This window comes from Lonchura striata, chromosome 1, assembly GCF_046129695.1.
Source record: "Lonchura striata isolate bLonStr1 chromosome 1, bLonStr1.mat, whole genome shotgun sequence".
In the NCBI taxonomy this organism is placed as follows: Eukaryota; Metazoa; Chordata; class Aves; order Passeriformes; family Estrildidae; genus Lonchura; species Lonchura striata.
Genome location: NC_134603.1, coordinates 143,228,481 through 143,245,112, shown reverse-complemented (window position 1 = coordinate 143,245,112; position 16,632 = coordinate 143,228,481). Strand labels below are relative to the sequence as shown.

The 16,632-nt window shown below is 39.2% G+C and overlaps 1 long non-coding RNA gene across 1 annotated transcript; it reads left to right on the top strand.

Moving 5' to 3' along the window:
- Nucleotides 1-3,990: 3,990 nt before the first annotated feature.
- Nucleotides 3,991-15,070, top strand: LOC116183289 (uncharacterized). The gene is made up of 2 exons (XR_004147884.2): nt 3,991-4,071; nt 14,937-15,070. It is a non-coding gene; the product is annotated as an uncharacterized LOC116183289 (long non-coding RNA).
- The last annotated feature ends 1,562 nt before the right edge of the window (nt 15,071-16,632 follow it).

The window sequence follows — 16,632 nt, the reverse complement described above, 5'->3', positions numbered from 1 at the left end:
ATAAATTTGAATTCTTTTCCTTCAAATACCAGCCCAGGCTTCCCTTTCAGATTCTCACCAGCTCAGTCTTTTAGTTGTCCCCTTGCCAATCACTTCCTCTCTGTTGTTGCTCACTCCTGTTCTGTAAAGTATATTTATAAAACGAACATAAGGTCTCCAGTTGTGAAAATATTTGGTTTGCTTAAATGCAAGTCATAAGTACTACTTTTTTCCCTGTTCCTATTTGTTTGTGTCATCTTTGTTACTTCTAGGAGTAATTAGACTCCAAGTTTTTCAGGAAGGGGAATACATTTTCTGGCTTGGCACAGTGAACCCAGTATGGACCAAGACCAGGAGGGATTGATATAACATAAATAAATAATAACGACTCTAAAAATCTTTTCATCACCTTAATGGCTATGTGATCTCTGTGCATTTTTCTGATCACTGTAAGTAGTTGTAGAAAGCATTGTGATAACGTCAATAGAAGCATGGTATGGTAATGTAAAATTAATGAGCTAGATGGTAATCTTTTTAAGCAAATCATGTTCTGTAATACAGCACACCCTCTCAATTAGCCTGTTCTCGGGAGCCAAGGAATCAGTGTATTGTGTGTCAAGTGCAGGGTAAAATTGACTGCATTGCTCAGGAAGATGAGCACAGCTGATAGCCAAAGTGAATAACCTCATATGGAACATAACCTTACAGTGGAGAGCATTACAGAGGGGATCCAGGGGAATTTCATGTTTCTAATGTCCCATAAGTATATGTTAGAAAAGACAATGAGGCTTCTGTGACTTTTGTTATGAAAACCAAATTAAGGAAGCTGGGCTGTAGTCTTCTGAAAACCTTTACTCTTCCAGAGCACTGATCAAGTCATTAATGAAAGGTATTACTTAGCAAGGAGGAGTGAAGATCTGTTTCATACTTTCCATGACTATTACCTCTCAAATCATCAAGACTATGATTTGGACTTTTTACCTGGTGCAATTGATATCTGAGTCACTCCACAATAAACACTATGATGCAAGATATTGAGTAGAAAAGGTATATGATATGCAGTTATGGCAACTGAACTTGCAGTCTGGAGGGAAAGGTTCCGTGGTGGAGGGCAACCTGGGGGTTGTACAATGCTGACAAGGAGTAAGATTATGCTGCTTTATCTGATACTTGCTGAATGCCAAGCGAGCTTCCTTCAGTTCTACTTCTGCTGCCTTTTTTGCCTGTGCATGTATGCTCTGGGCAACACACAGGTATCATCAGCACAAAGGAGCTACAAGCTGATGGATAGAACTCACTGCAGTAGCAGTGATACAAAGAATATATTTGATTCTATAGTTCACTTAGAGAAACTTCCATTTTTTTAATGAGCTCCATGGGAATTGGATTAAAGATTTTCAGACTGGGTTCGTTATTTCTGATGAAGGACTAGTGAAGAAATTCATTAACAGAACAATTTCTGGAGGCTAGGACTGAAATTTGGTTTACACCATCAGAGAGATTAATTTCATCTCAAACTATAGCGTAGTGGACATTAATCTATATTACAGTTCTGCAGCCAGTGAAAGTAGAAATTTGCTTTTGGGATCAAAAATGGACAATATAGCCAGTTGTGGGTCAAACACAAACTAGGACAAAATTTTTTTGACTTTCAGAAAATTCTAATCAGGTATTTATTTACTGAAAATGTTGACTTAATACAATAACTCCAATTTAGAAAGAATGTAGTTAATCATGTGTTTTATTTCATAAAACAACTTTAAACATGCCCTGATTTGTTTGAATGCTTGGGGAAAGATACCCTAGGTCACAGAAATAAGAGACTGATGTTGACTGTAAAGGAAGATGAAGCTTATCTTCCATTTTAAACTGCTGCCTGCTACAATTTCACTCTATCTCTCATAGAAGAAGCATCTTCACAAGGTCAAATTAGTAATCACGGTAGAATAATATTAAAGACATATCAACCCTGATTTTCCATTCCATGTGCCTAAGCTCTCAAAAAAATAATGCATGCTTTCTTTGATGATTGCCACAGAGACCAAAACAATATTTTGTGTTTCTCCTTATGTTCTTGTATTTAGTTGCCATTTACTTCAGAGATGTTACTTGGAGAATATCCTGTATTGGTCATTTGGCAATGGGCTTCAATTAATTTCAAAAAGCAGGCATCACTTTCCATCTTAAGCAATTGTAGTCTACAGTGTTAATGGTGTCTACATTAATGTAGTTCACATTATGAAAAAGCTATTGGACTCCATTTTATTTTACGTATTAACATTGTTAGAGAGTCAATTTTCACTCAGGTCTTCAGTAGTGGCTAAAGGAGCTATTTTTTATATGCAGAAAATGTATTGACAACTTCAATTACAGAAAATCTCCCTTTGTTCAAATGGCAAAACATAATTCTGGAAAATTTCCTACCTCTTTGGGTTTTGTATGAAAGTTAATTTATCAGTTGGCATACCACTGGGTCCAAACCTGCTTTTACTGAAGTAAGTGGGAATTTTGCCATTGGCTTTGATGGGAGCAGGTGCACGCCCCTAATGAGGTGTGTAATGGAAATGGTGTACACACAAAAAACCTGGACACAGTTAGCATGAGAAACACTGAATAAGAAGGATTTCTCAGAATCCCAGAGCATGTGAACAGTGTGTTGCGGTGACATTTAGGCATTGACAAGAGAAGTGAAGAGATCAAATGAAAGAACAGAATAGACAAAAAGATATTGTCACACTGGAACAATTCACCTCATGCTTGGAAAAGTTTATAAAAACCTTGAATAGAGAGGGAAAGGGCATCATGATAAATGGGAACACCTAAGCCACATTAGATCAGCTGATAACGCTGTCATCTTTGCCAAAATCCCTGAAGACCTTGAAGCACTGATGAGAGAATTAATCATGAAAAGTAGGCTCGAGCAATTAGGATAGGAAGAGTTGAGCTGTCCCCAGTGAAACTTGACCCCAACTTCAACCTGTATTGAAATCAAGTATGACCCAAACCTTTGCTGAAGTATGAAAAAAGGCAAAGGGAGGTTTTTTTTTCACCTCATTATTCCTCATTTCACTCACTACACTCAGTATAGGGTGCTGTGGATAATCTCAGACTGGTATCAACTAAAACAGTACCAGAACAGCAAGACACTTTGGTTTTATCAGCCAACATTGCTTCCTCAGTAATTAGCCCTGCTTCTCAATGGCAAAGAAGGGAATGTTAATGAGACTAAGTGCAGGGATAACTAATCCTGAGGATGCTCCTGTGTGAACCAAGTGAAACACTGACTTTGTGCTGGGCTGCTCTGTGGGGATCAGATCCTGTGGTGTTAACTGGGTGAGCTCAGCACAGTGAGATCCAGCACCCAGCAGGACGTATGAATCCTGGGCAATGTGCATGCCAGGATGCTGCAGGAGAGCCTGCGCTTGAAGAAACTTCTTGATGCCTCATGTTCAGGAGAAGGAGTGATAAAGTAGGAAGAGGAAGACTGTGACCACTTTCATGCTGCAGTCTTAATGCAAGTTACATGCTTTGACCTTGGGTGAGATACGTGATGTGACAGGCAGAAGACAGGAGAAAGAAAGAGAGGCTGGCTGATGCTCTGTTTCTCCTCTTGATTGGCACAAGGTTTATTTCCTGCTTGTGATGAAAGAACCAGGCTTGTTCTACCCAAAGGTGTTAATACTCATGGGATGAGCACAAGGACTGCTCACATCCTGAGTCCCTGGCTGTCTGAAACAAGAGTGGGTGTTCATACTGCCAGAGCCAGCCTGTACCGTGTGTGGAAAAACAGAGGCATCCTGTGGGCTTGGAAGGGCTTTTTCAGACCTTTGATGGTCTGGTATTTCTTGTTTGTTTGTTGGTTTGTTGGTTTTCTTTCTTTCACTAATGTTGCCTGAGTCTGAAGAGCATCCTTGAGGGGCATCTTTGCTGGATACAACTACTGTTTACTTATCCACACTGAGTGTTCTGTCTTGGCCACAAGCTGCAGGACACATAATGAGGAAAGGAACACCACTCAATTTATCTTCTGGGTTGGCAAAGCTGCATGGGTGAAGGCAGAGACAAATCTCCTGGGATGCTGCAGCTATTGTGGTAGGAAATTTTTCCAGTCAGATATTCGAATGAGATCTGGGAGATGAATGTAATTTGTCTCTAGTTTTATTTTTAGTGATTTCACTTTTCTGGCATAAGTAATTCATTCCCTTTTATTGTCAAGATTTATTACCAGCACTGTTGTGAAATGCAGCCAGTTCCAGTTCTCCAACTCCTTCTTCCTAAACTTAATTTTTGTCAATGGAATAGTTTCCTGTAAAACATATAATTGTTGGCTTATTGGCAGATTACATGCACGAGCTTTTTTAAAACTGACTAAAGCCAGCACTAATTAAGTGGCTGGTGCCAAGTCCCTTAGTTGCTGATGGAATAAATGAGAATTTCAGTTGTTTCAGAGCTGACTGGGTTTGGACAGTGAAAACTTAAGAGCAGTAAGTTCCTAGTTCCTTGCTATTATATCAGTATTTGTGTTCCTATAGCTCCATTTCTTTACAATTTTAATATATTTGTTGACACAACTTTCCTTTTGGGTAGAAAATGCTATTAACCTAATAATCATTATCAATAATTTTCAATTGGGAAAACAGAACCCCAAGAAATGATAGGCATGTTTATAGTACAGAATATATTACAAGCAGGAGAAGATGTCACCTTTCCTGGAGGGGGCAGTTGTTTATACAGGAGTGCTTTTTGTGATGAACTTTTCATTGGATCTGTCAAGGGATAGGCTAGACTGAAAAAGGGGAGTTCTGTGCTGTATGTTTGCATCTGTACCAGAAGATTTTGTTCACAAAAATACATGGAGGAAAACATAACTCTCTGGCCAAATTGCCTTGCCCAGGTTGTGGTATCTGGGATAAGGGAATGAGTCAGATCTTATGTGAGAATCCCTTTCTCCCATAGCCCTGCTGAACTGGGACTTCCTTTGTTGCAGGCAAAAACTGTCTGCAAAAGCAATTACTAAAAGTATTTTTTCTTGAAAGCAGTGCCTTCCACAAAGCAATATTTGAGTTCAAAATACCAAAAGGAACATATTTGTCTTCCTCTTCACAAAGACAGCATTTCCAGGATCTCTGTATTTGGGTTTTTAGCAGCTGGTATGTGCTTCTTCTGTGCATTTTCTTTCAAAGTATGAAACACACCACACTGATTAAGGGTAGGCTGTGATGAACACTTAAACTCCAAAAACACAGAGCTGCTCTGTAATGGACTAAAAAGTCATGTGCCTTTAACTGTACCTTAGGGGAAGTTCAGCTCCTCACCTATGCCTAAAATTCATTGTTCAAACTTGTATTTAACCTGAACTTTAAATTATTCTCTACTCTAAAGGAAAGAATAAAGATTCAACAAATAAGGGAAAACATATGGGCTTTACCTTAGCTGTGACTTACTCAAAATATAAATTTTGGGCAGCTGTTTTCTTTGTTTATGCACAAAATGTCATCTAATTCTTTCATGAAACCTAATTTTAAATTTTTATTTTCCTTGAGATTTATTGTCTCCCCTCCCGCCCATATACAAATAAACAGGTTAAGAAGTGAAGTTTGACTCCTGTGTTCCTGAATTTTCTTTAAAAGTCATGGAGCTGTCAGGATGATGAGTTATTGGTTGTCAATAAAGTAAGTATTGATCATAATCTTCCAAAATTCATCCTTCATATGTGTGTAAAAACGGAATATGCTGTGAACTGCAGAACAGAATTAATTACTTTGCCCCCGAGGGAAGAGCAGATAATTACCAAATAACATTTCTATCAAAGCTGTAGCTAAGTCCTGAGTATTATGTGAAGCAAATTCCACACTCCTACAAAATGAATAAACTTGTTGGTACTTTCACACAAATTAAGCCTTGTAACATTTCAGTAAAATCCCATTAGGAATGTCCTCATTTTTATAATTAATTTGAATTTCTTTAAGGACAAAGGAAAAATAAATCTTGGAAAGACTAAGTATATATTCAGAAGGCTTGTGCTTTCCTGTGGATATTTTAAACACACTGGGTTTATACTGTTATTTTTTGAGGATTCTTTTATCACTTGTTGATCAATGCAATTTTAAAGACTTTCATATTGCCTAGCTCTGTCCTGGGATTGTTGAAATATAAATTTTAGAAAGCAGTAGTGTAGTGAAAGGATAATTTATCCTTTGCACTAATTCCTTCCTATCTATTGACATAAATTGCAGCTTTGAGAGAAGGAGATGCCTGAAGCTCTCATTATTTTGTGTACAGCTTGAGCTCAAAGAGCAGAGAAGATTTTGCAGCTGAGATTTTGCTACTAACATTTTGTAGGATAGCCGAACTATTCTCCTGAAACTTATACTGCCCTCCAGAATCCAGTAGGGATGACTTTGAACAAATGCTGTGCCAGGAATAATTTCTGCAAAGCCAATTCTCTATTTCAGAAGGCAGAACTTTTTATTGGAAAAGGTTAAATTATTTATTGGAAATAAACTACCCAGAAAGTGTAGCTTTTTTTGTCTTATTGCAAGTTAAGGTCTGATTCTGGATTCCATTAATGTATTTGTTATTCAGAAGTCTTTTCCAATGAAATGAAATACCCTGCTGTGCAATCTGTCTGCTGGCTGTTTGTGGTGGAGGGCCAGTCATCTCCACAACACATGGCACAATTACTGCCTAGCTACAGCTCGCTGGACAGGGGTGTAAATGCATTTCTCAAGTCACCTACCTCAATGTGTCCAAAGTGAAGTCAGACCCCTTGTCCAGAAGGAAACTTCACTCACAACTTCAAAAGTAGGGATTTTCTTCAAGTGCTTCAATGAACGGTGAATCACAACATCTGAAATGGTATTTGATGGCAGCTGAATGACCACCTCACGGCTTGATTATAAGGACACTTTTTTTTGTCTTGACCAGCAGTAGTCTTCCTCAAATACCCCATCCCAATGCCTCAGCCAGTGAGGCTTGGTGGTGAACACACTGAAAATGCATCTTGAGGGGAAGATAAGAGGACAACAGAGCTGCCTGACTTATCTCCCGCTGCTACAAGAGGGACATGTAATTTCCCTGCCTTCTCCCCTGTTCTCCCTGTTTCTGCCTCCCGTGCCTTGCACATCCTTCCTTCTTCTCCAGTTTGCACCAACTTTGGTGCCTCTGGACTCTTTAATGAGACTATTTAACTCTCAAAGCCCCCACAATACTGCTGGTTTTGTTTGGTAACTAAATATGCTGCCTAATTATTGAGTTATGCCAGAGTTTACAAGAGTCTGCTGACTGCCAGAGCTCCTGAATCTGAAAGTTCTGTTAACACACTGGTCTGAACAGTGAACTTATTTTTGTGTGGAGAGACTCTTCCATCACACACCTAGCAAAGATCACTGAATAAAAGATTGGCCATGTAAATGGTACCTTCCTAACAGGAAAGTGTTGGAGTTGGATTTTTATGAACTTTGTGGGTCTCTTGCAATTCAGGATATTCTATGATTGTATGATTAGAAATACTATTCATAGGGAAAAGCAGCTGTACTAATAATGAAATTACAAGGAGGAAAAGTTTAATTCCTAATTAATTCCTTAATTCCTTCTTCCTGAACCAGAGGACTCTGAGTACCCTGCAAGGGTCTTGCAATCTCTGGGCCATGGAAATGCTGTCCCTTACGGGTCCAGAAAGTGGCCTGGGAGAATGAAGACGAGATGGGACCGAGCATATCAGAGTGCAATGCAATTGGATTAACAGCTAGGGGAAACAGATCTGGAAAGGAGAGGGCTATCCATGACCACAATTAAAGACGTAGTAATATCAGATTCTTGGGATGGGTAGGTATTATGGATGTGACAGATTTATTTATAAGGACTACAGTTTTTTCAGGTCAATTGTCTGCTTTCCTTTAAAGGGCGAGAAGTGCAGCTCTGAAGCTCTGGTCACTGAAATCCTCTGAAACATTAAGAACTGATGCAGCTCCAGGGAGAAACAGATTTTATTTTTTATATATTTCCTAGAACAAGGAAGTGCAGAAAAGTCTTTGGACTTTCACAAACCTATTTACTGTGGCATTAGTTTATACTAATGGGAAAAATACTCGAGCTGGAATCAAGGTCTCTGGACTTGGGATGTTTCCCACAAAAGAATTATGCAACTGTCAGAAAAAAAACACAGACTGAGGAAAACACATCATGGGAGAATGAGTAGATCAGAAGGATGTTTCCAGAATATCTACTGAAGGTCTGTGGGAACAAACTCTGCTTTTGCTCCAAAATGATTTTAAGCTTTGAGGATGTGGCTAGTCCCATGCCAAAGCCCAGCAAATACATTCTGCTATAAAAAAACCAGCTGCTGTCTTGGAGTACACTGTGAGCTCCTATGTGTTCTCAGAAGACTACAGAACACAGCCATGGGAGCAGTAACAGTGTCTCTGTGGTGTAAGCAGAGCTTTCCTGTATGTGACCTGGGAAGATGAACTCTCATGCTGGAAGGAGAAAGATAATCGAGGAGATGAAGACTGGCCAAGTGTTTTGAGAATGTAGAGAAGCTGGACAAGCAGAACATCTCTTTGGCCTTGTGGACTTGACTTCTATCCTGGAGTGGAATTTTTTTCTGTGCATGAAGCCTTGTTGTAGAGGCCTCCAGAGGAAAGTGGAAGGTCCAGCAACTATTTCCATTGCCTGGATCAGGAGAAAGGAAGAGCTGCTAAAATGAAAATGGTGGGGTCTGGAATGTGTTAGGGGAAGGAAGTGAGCCAGTGAAGGCTATTTCCTCCCTTTCCTTATTGTCTTCTAGATGCAAGCCTGAGCAAACCTGAGAAGTCTCTGCCTGTCCAACTAAATGCAGATGGTTCCTGGGAGAAGAAAGGGCAGATGCTTCAGGAGTTTGCTGAAGCCAATCTTGATGGTCAGTTCAGGAATTACATTGCCTCCAGCAGAACTCTGCAGTGACACTGCATTATGTAGCCACTCTAATGTGAAAGATATGAGAAAAGAGCTGGTTAAGAAAAGTATTATTTTGCTATTGGCAGCCTGGCAGATCTTTCTTTTAGGCTTAGTAATTGTTGAGCAGCAATAGGTGGTGGGGTAGCACAACCTGGTGTAAGGGTAGTTTGTAACAAGTTTGTAGCAATGCATTTTAAATGTGTGCATTTTATTGGGATTTGAGAAAGGAAACATAATCTAGCAGACACAACCTCTGAAACTTGCAGCAGTGTTCAGGTGTTGCAGAGTTCTGTGGTAGAGTTCTCAGGCCAAGTTCAACCAAGAGTGTGGGACAGTTACTTTTGGCTGGGCTTTTTGGCAATAAAGAACTTGTTTATTCAGTAGTGCAGCTACAGCTAGGAAGATTGGAAACATCTTTAGGCAACAAAACACAGTATTTAGGAATTTTATGCATCCCAGATGGAATGGTTGATATTGAGCAATAGGATCCTGGGGGCCCCCCTCTGTTTTCTCTCAGGATATTTGTATATAGAAGATTATAGTCAACGATCATGTGAGAGATCTTTGTAACCAGGGTCTGTAAGCTAGGAATGTGTGGACATAAGACTCTTTAAGGGAATAAGGAAGGAAACATGTCAATGTTGAAAGAAAGAACTGGGAATTAGTCAAATTTGCAAAAAGCTTGAAGACAAAACCAAAGGTATTTTCTCTGACATATTTGAAGGCTGTGATAGAAACAATTATGGAAGAGATATTGAAGAAAACACAATTTTTTGAGACCCACTAGGTCAGAGGAATCAAGCCTCTGAGCTACAAAAAGGGGGAAGAAAGTGGTGAACCTGGGCTTTAGCTAAATATGAACCCAACTACCTCATCTTAGATCCCTGATCAATATTGCTGTTCCACTGACAGGATCATTGCTCTGGCTGATCCAGAACAGCTGTGCTGATATTTTGAGAATGCTTTAGGACTAATGCAGGTGTTTTAGGAGCAGACCAATGGAATTTTCTGAAACCTATTTTGTAGTACTGCAGAGTACACAGAGTGACAGGGAAGATGGGGACTCCTATGCTGACTGACAGATGTTCCTCAGCTCTGTTGTATGTGAAGGACAAAACTTCCTTTGGGGTAAACGACTGACAGCAGCATTGCATGTTCAGTTTATTGAGCGTTTCTGTCCGGTTTTCAATTTTGTCTTTAGTAGTGGCATCTTACCCTGAGTTTCTGTTGCAATGCATTAGCAATTGATACAACTTAGAACCACTTTTTGTTTTGCTTAGACTCATGAAGAGTGATGCTTTTATGGACTCAGACAGAATGAGACTTTATTTGCAGATTAGAGCAGAAAGTATTATTATTATTATTAATATTATTATCATTGTTTTAAGTATTAATATTGTTGTTGTAGTTGTTTTTGGCCAGTTTGCAAATGAGAAATGTGCCCCTGCTATACCAAGTTTTGGCCACATAGTGGAAAACATAAACAAATGCCATCAGCTTTAGGTGATTATTTCTACTGTATAAATAATATTATGATAAATTCACAGGGTGTGTTATCTCTAATGAATAATTCAGCCAGTTGCAGTTATAATGAGGAATGTAGTGGAAACTCAGTGACTGAACATGTATTCAGTGGTGTCTATTACAACACCTTAGGCAAAATTTTACCAATCAGGTTTTATTCCTCAGGGCATCCTTTCATGTCTTGGAATCTTTAGTATTTATTTATATGGGAAAGGCAGAAATGGAATTGGTTGATTTTTTCCCCCCCCCCAATGTACATTACTCTGCTTCATTTACTTTGACAGAGCAGTATTGTGAAGAATGATACACTTTAAATATTAAACATTTTGCTGGATGCCTGGTCTTGCACTCCTCTCTGTGCTAAACTAATTTGCTTTGATATCCATATGATTTTTCCACACAAAATAATTATAGGATCAGAGCCTAAGTTTTTGACAATTTTTTATACCAATAACAGAAAAACCATACTGAAATAATTGACCTTGACTTCTCACACATGCATGCCTCCTTATCTTACCATGTAGAACATCCAAGATGGTTAAATCTCTTCCTTTGCAATAACAGCCAGAAGGACTGATATTTGAGTGGCTGCTGGAAGCAAAGTGAGCAGCACCAAATGTGAATTGTGAGTCTGTTGATAACAGGCAAGCCATGATAAGAAAGGCACGCTTGTCTTATTAATTATTTATATTTGGAATTCGCTAACAATATTCTAACAGAGACAAAGTTTACAGGGAGATATAATTGGGAATCAGTTGGGCTAATAAATGACATACCAAAATGAATTTTAATTAGATTAGAAAAACATTCCAAAGAAATCATAAGAGATGAAAATGAGTATACACAGTCCTATTTGCACCTATTCTTATTCACAGTAGTGTATTGATAATGGAGACCTAAGCAACTATTAGTATCTGTGTAGTAGGTTGATTTTTCTGCAAGAGGTAAATCTAACAATCCTCATGTCTAAAGGTGGCCCTTTGCAACCACAGCCTTGATAAATTGGAATACAACTTAGAATCCTGATTTATGTTGGGACTGTCCAATTGTTCTGGAAAAAAAAAAGTCTATGCTGAAAAATGAAGGATAACAAATAAGTGGAAGTTGATTTTTTTATTTGCCAGTACCATGGAAAGGTTATAAAGTTCAGTTCTTTTCATAATGTTCCATTGCAGCATAGGAAACCTGTGCTGGCTTCAGTGTCAATCACTGTTTAGAAATGTCACCAATAATTTGTACTCTGGAAGTGCTCAATGTGTGAACCCCTGGCTCTAATTGGATCCACTGATTTCAGCTAAATCTTGTCCTGTCAGCAGCTCAGCAGTAGGTAGGATATTGAAGCCCTAATGAATCCAGTAATAACTTTAAATTGCCAACCTGGATTATTTAAAATTTTTATGATGTTGGAAATAGTTTTGCTTTCCTGAGGAAAAAAATAATTTCCAATTAGTTCTTAAATAACTATGCTAAATTACTGACCAAGCAAGTGAGACATAGGCATTTTAGGCATGTGTGTGTGTGTATCTGAGTTCCCTCAATAGAGAAAATTAGAAAATTAGGAGACAGTGATGTCCAGATAAGTTGGATGAGAAAAATATGATTTCATGCTTTGGTCCAGCAAGCATAGAACTAATTATGGAAGTAAGCCTTTTTTTCTGAGAAACAGGGGTGACAAATCCTATATTGTTTCAGTAGCTGCTTTGGTGAGATAGAGGCAGTGCTGCTTTTTCAAATTCTTAGTTTCTTACCCTAGTTGTCTAATGAAATGTGATGAGATGTGCAAACAGAGCTATTTGGCTGTGTCCATCTGTCTATCTACTCATGTCTTCACCCAGGAGTTTTAGAAGTTGGGACAAAAGTTTAGCAAATCTGACAAAGGCTTAAATGTCTCAGAGATATCAAGTGTATTCAAATTTGATGTTTACCAATGCAGAAAGATCCTATTCAGAAGAGACAGTTCTGTCCAGATCAGCCTGCTCACAGCTCAGCTGTAGCATGAGAGATCCATCCTCCCTGGCTGGGCTTCTGGCCACAGACATGCTGACAGTGAATGCAAATGAAGCCCTGCACTATCAATCCCTCCAGCCCCTGCCTACTTGCAAGATCTGACAAAGCCTCCTTAGTGATAAAAGGAAATATCTCAGGCTGTTTTAGTGGGCAATCCCCACTTTGTGAGGCAAGAGAGCAGCAGCATGGGGAGCAGAGAGGAGGAGGAAAGCTTCTGGAAGGACCAGAGAGCTCAGTGGGTGCAGGGACATTGAAGGCAGCTGCAGCTAATGAAGGAACACATCATGGAAGCATTGGGAGATTCCACACAGTAGTGGTTTAGTCTTGCACTTGTGGGGAAGATTTAGGGATGTGAAGGTATGAGATTAGGAAGAAATGTAGAGTTACTGGTGATACTGGAGAACAAAGTATACAAATTCAGCTGCAGCAAGGCTTCACTAGCTGTGCAACACATGGAATGGTTGGGTTTGGTTTGCTTTTTTTAGATATTACTCATTTCTTCCTTGAGATTTCAGTGCTGAAATGGCACTGCCTTAAGATCTAATGCAACAGGAGCTATCCACTGAGATGCAGCATGAATACTTGCAAGAGCACCTGAGAGGATGTTCTTGTGAATGCCTCTCTAGGCTAAAGCAAAAGCTTTTTAACACAAATAAGACACAACTTTTTATTATCCAACTACATAAGTGCATATTGTGTATCATAAAGCTGAACAAGGCTTACATAACCCATAATTACAATAACATTATAGCTTCCTTGTCCTCAGAGATGAACAAATATATCCAAAATATGTGTGCTCTGTCTGAGGACAAGAGCCTCATCTATTTCTGCCCCTGCTATTATGCAGTCATACTAAAGCAAATGACCCTAGAACTAAGAACAACTTTTAAAGCATTGAATTTATACTTTGGCAAATTATGAACCTTATTTTTTATTGCATATGAAGCAGTCATTTGAATAACCACTCTAAGTATTTGTCCACACTGCCCTTTCTTTGTGCTGTTAAAAACAATAGGAATAATAGTAAAGGAACAGCAAATCCTGCATTGTATTTATAATTTAAGTATTTCCAGTTCAGAATATTCAGGTTTAAAATATTTTAACAACAAATTACATATTTTCTAGATGATTATCTCATTATTAAGATTTGAGCTTCTAATACCTTTATGTGACGTTCTTTCTCTTTAGTCCAGCCCCAGATCTACATTCACTTACTACTTTCAGTATTTGTTCTTCCTCCTGAATTCTTGCAATATTTAAATGCCAGTATATTTCATTTTCTTATGGTCTCAAGTAACTGGAATTTGGTCACCTCAGGCCACACAGAAGAACTTCTTGATAGAATTTTAAAAATAATAAGGAGATAAGCATGGATTTCCTAGCACTAGAAATGCAGGAGGTTTTTATGTGTGCTTGACTGACTGAACTCTCCTGAACTGATTGTTCAATACATCTGTGATTGAGTTTTGCTACTAACAGCATGCTAAGACACTGAGAGTCTAGGATGGAATCTTTCAATTATTGTTTCATGCCAAATACATGAATGTTGGACAGATATTGCATTTCACTATGTCATAAATTACCCAGATTTTAATGTACCTTCAGTCTCTTAATTCCTTCAGCTTGTTTTCTCTCAGTTCCCTTTGATTTGCCCACATCCTCCTGATGCTGAAGTATCCAAAAGAGAGGAGAGGAAAGTGATTGCAGAAGCAAGATAAACTTGGAATGTAGGAAGCTGTGGTTGAATTATTTTATGTGTAAGCTGAGTTAGAAACTGCAAGCACAGTACAGAAAGAATATATTCAGGTTTTCCCTTGCAAGAAAAGGAAGAGACTCATATGAAAAATGACCACAAAAGGAAATGGGGAGCTGAAGAACAGGAGGATGTAAGCCTGCCACCTGCCTCCTTTGAAAAGAAGTAGCTGGTGTATGCATGTTTTCCTTGGATTAATTTCAGTCCAGCTTTCTAAACTTCTGCTTTTCTTACTCTTGGCCTCTTTATGGTGTGATTTCCCCAAAGATCTGTTATTATTTTGCTTCAGGTAAGTTGGTTTCCTTATGCTGCTGCATCAGCCAGAGCTGCATTTCTGTGAACAAATGTTGCATTAATTATGAAGAGTGAAAAGGAGAAGGAGAAAAAAAATCCATTAACAACACTTAGATTGTAAGTGTCTGATAACTGATTTAATAACTGTACATTTGTCTTAAGGATCAGAGACTGCAAAGGCAAGTATGTGGATTTGCAGCTTGTTTTCATTGCTTTGTGTATCTGTAGGTGGAGGAGAAAAAATTAAACATAGATAACACCAAATGGAATGAGTGACTGGAAAGCTAAACTCCTAAGTTCCTTTGAGATATTTTATCCAGCTAGTAAACTCTTGCTAGAGATATACAGTAAGTCCTAAAGAAGTGGTGTTATTTAATTAGATAATATTTGCAATGTAAATGTTGATAAATTAGTTAATGTGCTGTATTCCTTCCTTACACAGGGCTGTTGAAAGTGACAGTCCTTGGAGGAAAGGAGAACTTGCAACATAAGGTGCCTGCAGCTTCCCTTGTGCCTTCACTGCATACTGAGGACAGCCAATGTGACTGGAGGGAAGAATAAAGAGTCTTTTCTGGTGGTGTGCTCTGCTGTCAGTCTTCCCATTGACTTACCTTAGCAGGAATTTCAAGGGAAATTGAAAGAAAACTTCCTCAAAGCTTGCACCAGGTGTATGTGCATATCCTCTCACTGAGAGTCAGGATTTGGGAAGAGCACAAAAAAAAAAAAAAAAAAAAAAAAAAATAATACTCAAGAACTAGATACTGTGGATTTACAACAGGGTTCTTCAAATCAGAGGTGCCTGAATACAAAATGCTCTCCCAACCAGGTCTTGACTGGGAATCTTGTTAGATGGGGAACTTGCTAAAAGCAAGATCCCCTTACAGTTGCGGCAGAAAACCAAACCAAAACAGCAGCAAGGACTATATGAATGATGACTCCTGTATCTGTAGTCTGAATGGCTGTCTGTATTTGGGGATCATAAAAATGTCAGAGCTGGTTTCTTCTGCTGCACTTTAGCAAAGGTTCCATTTTAGTGCAAAATGTACTTTTACATGTGCCTGACCAAAATGCAACTGTTAAAACAGAAAAGCTTGGCCAACATTGCAGCAGAGAAATGTTTGGGAAATATAGACTGGAGGATTCATTACTAATATTTCTAGGGCCAGAATGTTCATTAAGTTCTCTTCTTGAATATAAAATTTCCTGCCTGTAAATAATTACAGACACATTTTTCCTCACAGTGTTTTAATTCAAGTTTTAGAAATGAAATAGTAATATTTACACCTCTAAGAAAAAAGGTCAAGGCCAGAAGGACCCTTACTAGACCTTCAGGTCTACACTGTTTTTTGCAAAAGGTCAAACTAGCACATTTTCTTGTCCCACTCAAGTAGTCATGAAAATTCTCACTTTTTTCAGTTACCTGCTCTTTGGCAATGATTAATCCAAGCCTTTTCAGTGTCCCTTATGAACACAGGAACAACTGCTGCTCTCTGCTATGGATACAACTTTCTTATGCAGGGATGATTGTCCACCACTTTCACATGCATCACATGCCACCATGGCATCATGTGTGCCTGGCAGAGTACACAAGCATGGCAGAAAGAGTTGTTTTGAATATCTGATTGCTCAGGAGAGCTCTCTGTAACTGGGGAAACACTAACAACCTTTTGCACTGAGCTGAGTCCCTGGCAGAGGCACCTTTAGCAAGGGCATGAATGAGTTCGGTGTACTGAGCACGGAGCCCTGTGCCTTTGCTGCTCACAGCTCCTTGCTGATGGTGGCTGCATTTCTCCCCCAGGTTAGCCTCAGAGCTGAAGGTGTAGCTCTTCTGCCGTTCAAACAATTGCAAAGCCCCAGGCTTTTCCCTCAGGGCGGCTGGCCATGGGTGCAAGGCAGTGCCACGGGAAGGACTAAGCTGCTCTTGCCTCGCTGCTTTGGCCAGGGCCTTCCTCTGCCCTCCTGTCAATTGATTTTACCCATGGACAGCGAGCAGTCCTCTGCCTCTGCAGCATCCTCCTGCCATTTCACTCAAGTCTGAAAAGCCCCAGAGTGGCTGCTGAGTTTTAATTCGAGTGTTCACAGGTAGCTGGCAATTAGCACCAAGCTGCCTACCCCTGCTTGTACAAAGACAATGAGAA